Below are 5,712 nucleotides of genomic sequence, written 5' to 3' on the forward strand. Positions count from 1 at the left end.
CTGTTATCACACATGGCCTCATAACCCATGCCCTCACAGTGCTCCAAGTAGCCAAAACAAACTAAGAGCTGGCACAGCACACCAAAGTTGGGCCAAGGATGTCATGCTCAGAGAGGGAGACGGAGGAGACAGGCCTAGGGCCACCACTTACAGATCGCAGGCTTAGCCAATGTGAGTGACTGTCCCATTTACTAAATGTGTAACCCAGGAGGGTGGGTGGCCTCCTTTGGAAAATGATCCCTCCAGCTGCAAAGGGAGTATTTGTCTCCCTGCAAAGGGAGGGAGTGGACCACATTCCCAAAAAAACCCGGAGAAACAGTATATGTAATTCGACTCCCATTTCCCTGTGCTTAGCTATTACATAAGCTTCTTTAGAAGACTGGCTGTTTGGTGTAGCACTGTCACTGTGACTGACTAATGTATTCGTAGACATCGTGTCAGCCTTGTGTGTGCCCCATCCTTGGCACCTCGCTCTGTCCCCTGCAGCCTCCCACACACTGGCATTCTTACCCACAAGTGTGTGGGCCTCTCGGTAGGTTCAGGTTCTCGGGGAGAAGCTCAGCATGGAAGACTGATGTGTTCATGGGCTTTCCTTCACCTGTTCGAGCTGTGGCTTCCTTTGAAGTTTTCCTGGAGCTGAGCCTGAGAAAGCTGTATCACCTTCATAGGCAGAACGGATCCCAAACACCATCAATCAGTATCTACTTGGAATGGTTCTAACAGGCTGCCTAGCCTGGTGGATACCAACTGCTGGACTGCAAATATGTATGATAGAGTGCTTGCTGCTAGTGCAGATGATCTGTCTGCCAGGCCAGGATTGGGGCTCACTAGGCCAGTCCCACCTACACCCCTACACGGACCTTCTCTCTCAGCAATCTCGTTAGTGGCCATGGGGTTCTTGGGAGTGGGGACCCCAGCATTGTGCCATAGCTGGGCTTTGTTGAATCGTTAACATGAGATAATTTCTTCATGTCAGGCTGATCCTATGTCTTCATTTTGCCTGTCCATGATCCCAGCTCGGCTCTCTAGAGACTTGGAACAAAGGTGATCCTTTCCTTCATGGCTTTTGTTAAGGCCTAGTCCCTATAATTCCAATATGGCCATCCAGTTCAGAGAGAGGCCGGCTGGGTTTTTATCCCCATGCAGGGCTTGATTCTTTCCCTGACAGCTCACAATACACTAGTTGCTTGATCCCTCTTTGTTCTGGGTGAACTTGTGGTTTCTGAGTCCTCTTGCCCTTTCCTGAGCCCCCACCCTCAAATCTTGCCAAATTGGGCCTTCAGAGGACAGTGACAAGTCAGGGCCAAGCCTAGAGCCACCACCTACAGATCTAAATGAACAAGCTCAGTGGGGAGAGATGGAGTTAAGGAGCAGACCCTTGGGAACCCACATCCCACAACAGATTTAAACCAAGATGTGTGTCTAGGATGATTATACCTGAAGTTTCATCTCAGAAGGGACAGGACAGTCCGTCCACCAAACCCCATGAGAATGGGGTTGGGGGAGTCAATTTCTAATTTAGATGTTTGGAGCATGAAGGGCCCAGAAGTCTCTTTGCTCATGAGTAAAGCATCATTATACTGGGATGGGGGTGATGCTGTTATCCAAATAGGTGTGTTATGGGAGGGTGGGGCTGTGCATCCTTCAGGAGAGAAAGCGGGTCCCAAGTGAGCTCCAAGGACGAGGGGAAGCCTGGGCTGTGTTTTGTTTTCCTCTCCCCCTTGTGCTCAATGCGACAGGAAGCTCAGGGAGAAAGCACTCGCCGCCTTCCTCAGGCTGCTGCCAATATTGTGTGAAGAAGAATAGCTTCAGAACAAGGAAAAAAAAAATCTTTGTTTTTATAATTAATGACTTTAATTTTCTTTACAGCCTTTGTACATTCCAAATTTCCTACAATAAGTACACAACTTTTATGACAAAACAGTTATTATTTTAAAAATATCTAGCAATTTTCGCAATCCTCTTGAGTGCACCCAATCGCGAGTGAAAAGGTGAAGTGAGAAAAACACGTCTATAGGATAAAAACATGTAAGAAAATAAGAAACAAAGATGATGCAGACCCACAATCTGCATTGAGTCAATGCTTACAAATAAATGTCGAGTACAAAAAAGTGTAGGCTTTCATCTCAAACAGATATGATTTTAGTCCCAACGCTCCCATTTGCCAGCTAAGCAATAATGAGTGAGTCACTCTGAAGTTTTTTTTTCGCCTCGCTTGTAAAAATAGGATTTTAATTTCCATCTCACTGAGCTGTTACAAGAGTCATATGAAAGCAGTATGTGAAGAGGCTAGCCCAGTGTAAGTACGTAAGTGTTTTTCAAAGTTTTCAATATATTAATAAATTTGCATAAACAATATATGGATTTCATAAATGGATAACATAATGAACATTTGAAGGCTGAGACCTGGTCAGGTGATGAAGAGTAATAATAGCTTGGGCAGTGTGAGGGAAGACTGTGTCAGTTTTCTGATCCACAAAAGTGAGGGATATCAGTACTTACTGGGAAGAGTTACGTGACTGGATTGAATTGGGATTCTACAAGTTTGTCAACTTTCAGAAAAAGTGAGATAAGCGTAAACTCTGGGTTATCCATGCTATGAGCCTTAGGATACTCAGACTTCAAGTAGCCAAAATGTGACTAAAATTGCCTTATGCAAAAAGGGAGCAATAATCTTAGATAATGAGAAGTTTGGGATTAGGGAAATTACAAGTTTGACGATGCCAACAAAGACCGTGTTTCTTATTCCTTTCCGCTGTTACTGTATTCTCCTCAGTTCCAACACAGCTGCTAACATCAGAAAGGGGTTATGCCTTTACAACTACCTCTTTTTAGAAGTTACAAAATCATTCCCCGGAAAGTTTTCCCACCTTGGAAATTTCCCTTCCTACCTCACATGGGACTACTTCTCCTGAAGCACATGGAAGGCATATACCAAACAGTTCAATTAGAAACAACCAGAAGAGAAGCAGAGAAGTGGAGGCAGGTGGCTACTAGAAAAGCTACTAACAGGGTCTGCCATATCTATCTATGCACAAGACATAAAGGGAGTTGAACAAAACAGGAAATTGGAGTCTGAGGGGATATACTGATGTACTACCAAGGGTCACAATGTATGAAGTGAGAGAACAGGGCCAAGAAAGGGATGTCCCTGGGCTAGGATACAGGATGGGGGGAGGGGAGTTCTTGGGTAGGAAAGAATAGCCTCATTTCCCACCAGTCACTAGTGGCAAGACTAAAGATGCTAATGGGCTCAACAACAACAATAAAAACAGCCAGAGACATGAGACAAAAGATAAGAAAAAGTGTGTAGGGGCACTCCATCCACAGCACTGTAGAATGAGATACCCTTAGCCCCATGATCAGGAAAACTCCTACCCCTGTGAAGAGCTGGCTCTGACCTGGTGGGACTTACAGAGAAGCTTGTTAGGGGCCAATAGCCAGCAGGACTCCAGCAAATAGCCCAGATGCCCACCTGGGGGACATTTGTGAACTACCAACAATCTCTATGATGTCTTCTGGACAGACCCCACAGCCATCTCCAGGCTATCTTGGTTCTCAACTTCCCAGTAATACTTCCCTTAAGTGAAAAAGTTTTTCCCCAAAATAGGGTGTTGAGATCTCTCCATGGAGTGTGTCGTCTGCTGAGGATTCATCCAGTAAAGTAGTTCCAGGCTGTAGAAAATAATGGCCAAGAACTGGCTGACGCTCCATTTTTCACATACCTCCCTTCCTGGGAGAAGACAAGTTAGGATGAGCTGTGTCTTCAGCTAAACTGATAGCCACTTGGAATCACTTCAGCATTTCCTTCATCATCATGGCACACAGTCTTCACCTTCAGAACTTCAAGGGAATAGTTTCTGTCCCGGTTCTCACTCCTGGTCAAAAGCTCTTTTGGATTCCAAAGCAACTCCAGGATGGGGCTCTGGCTCATCTCCCCAACTTCCAAGATGAGCTTCTTCAAGGAAGTGATTATTTGATGGAGCTTTAATGTGTTCTCAGTCTGTTTCTTCTTTGTTTCTTCTTCTTTGCTGAACCTCTGAGGAAACAGCTCCTCTTCTTCAGCCAGGAAGTGGTGTAGCTTTGCAACCTCTGCACTGAGTCTCAGTCTGATTTTCTGTCTCGTTCTTCCACTAGTAGTACCCTTTACTCCCATGTCCCATAAATGCATGGCTTTCTTTATCTTGGCCGTTAGATGACACTAAGTTTTCCCCATAGCTCTCGAAGGCCTCGTCGTCGATGGGCACCATGGAGTGGGACTGGTGCTCCTGGGACTTGCTACACACCAAGCACATGCCCCCTGGTTTTCCTCGCAGAAGAGAAGCAGGGGCTCCTAGTGGCAGCTGCACAGGCCCTGGTGGGGCACTGCATCTTCTCCATCAGCCAGGGCAGGGACAGTTGGGCTGCAGTGTGGTGGGAGGCGAAGGCTGCTGGCACTCAGGGTGCCCAGCTGGGGCACAGGCAGCCACAGCAGACTTTGTGACTGCATGCGCTGGACACTGAATCCTTGGGGCAACAGGCCTCAAAATCCACAATCCAGACAGATGGGCAGGTCAGCTCCCCTGGCGGTCCTCCGCTTCCATGACGCTTCTCGTCCCCAGAGTAGCCCACGCCTCCCACCACAGGGGAAGGCACAGCTCACTTCTGGGGCAGGTGGCTCAGTGGGGGCAGGAACTGGTCTAGCGGGGCCCTTTCCTGCAGGGGTGTGGCAGGGCAGCAGCACGTGAGCTCGGGAGCTACAGGATTTCCCTGAGTGTGGCTGCCCAGGCCTGGACACCGGATGTGACGGGATGTGGGTTGTTAAAAAAAAAAAAAAAATCATAACGTTTTCTTTTAAGCAGTGTGAACTCTGAGACACTGTCTGACTCATATTTTAATGCCTCTTCCATTTGAATTCACCTTCCTTCGCATTGTTTTTCTCAAGGCACTAGGCTTGAGTCCAAAGATGTGTCAACAGCTGCTCCCTTGGGAATGAGGAGTCACAAAGCCTGGGCCCTCCTGTCCCATCTCAGGGTTCAGGAGCCTGGTTTTGGCCTCCTCACCCTTCCTCAAGGCTGGCTCTGGGCTTGGGCCTGAAGGGCCTTAAGTGGCCACCGTAGGGGAAAGGGAGGGTATCTGGTAGCATGTCCCAGCAAGAGGTCACTGTCTTGCTTCAGCCCACAGTTTCTTCTGGGGTCCCCATTCCTGCATCCCTAAAAACTGCATTGCTCTGTTAGGGGGCTCTTGGCTTCAAGTAACAAAATTCAATCCAGCTGGTTTAAGTGATGAAGGGGGTGTTATTGGCTTGGAAAGTTGAAGTCCAGAGGCCCCTAAGCTTCAAGGACCCTCTTCCAACTCCCAAGTATTGCCTTTATCCAAAGGCCAGCTTCCTGCATGGCTGGTGGCAAGGTCACTTCCAGCAGCCACGGGGATCCATGCTTCGGGTTTGCAGGCTGTGGAAAGAAAGAGCTTCTGATTGGATCAATTTAGGTCATGTGCCTATCCCAGCCAACCACTGTACCTGGACTTAGGCGGTTGCTGACAGGCTGCGGCCAACCAAGACCTAGCTGGGAGTGATAATGGGGAAACTGTAAGGACCATCACCAAACTGACTTCCTCTTCTTGTTTCCCCAGAGGCATATTCATTCCCCAAACAATACTCTTGTAATAGTCTTCTTTTCATTTCAGGGGAGGAGAAATTCTGTAGTGTATCCTGCCCATCCCATCCCCCCC

At 47.7% G+C, this 5,712-nt stretch overlaps 1 pseudogene; it reads right to left on the minus strand.

Moving 5' to 3' along the window:
* Positions 1-2,370: 2,370 nt before the first annotated feature.
* On the minus strand, positions 2,371-4,489 carry LOC102755513 (annotated as a pseudogene).
* Between the last annotated feature and the right edge of the window lie 1,223 nt (positions 4,490-5,712).

This window comes from Myotis davidii, unplaced genomic scaffold (assembly GCF_000327345.1).
Source record: "Myotis davidii unplaced genomic scaffold, ASM32734v1 scaffold1113, whole genome shotgun sequence".
In the NCBI taxonomy this organism is placed as follows: domain Eukaryota; kingdom Metazoa; phylum Chordata; class Mammalia; order Chiroptera; family Vespertilionidae; genus Myotis; species Myotis davidii.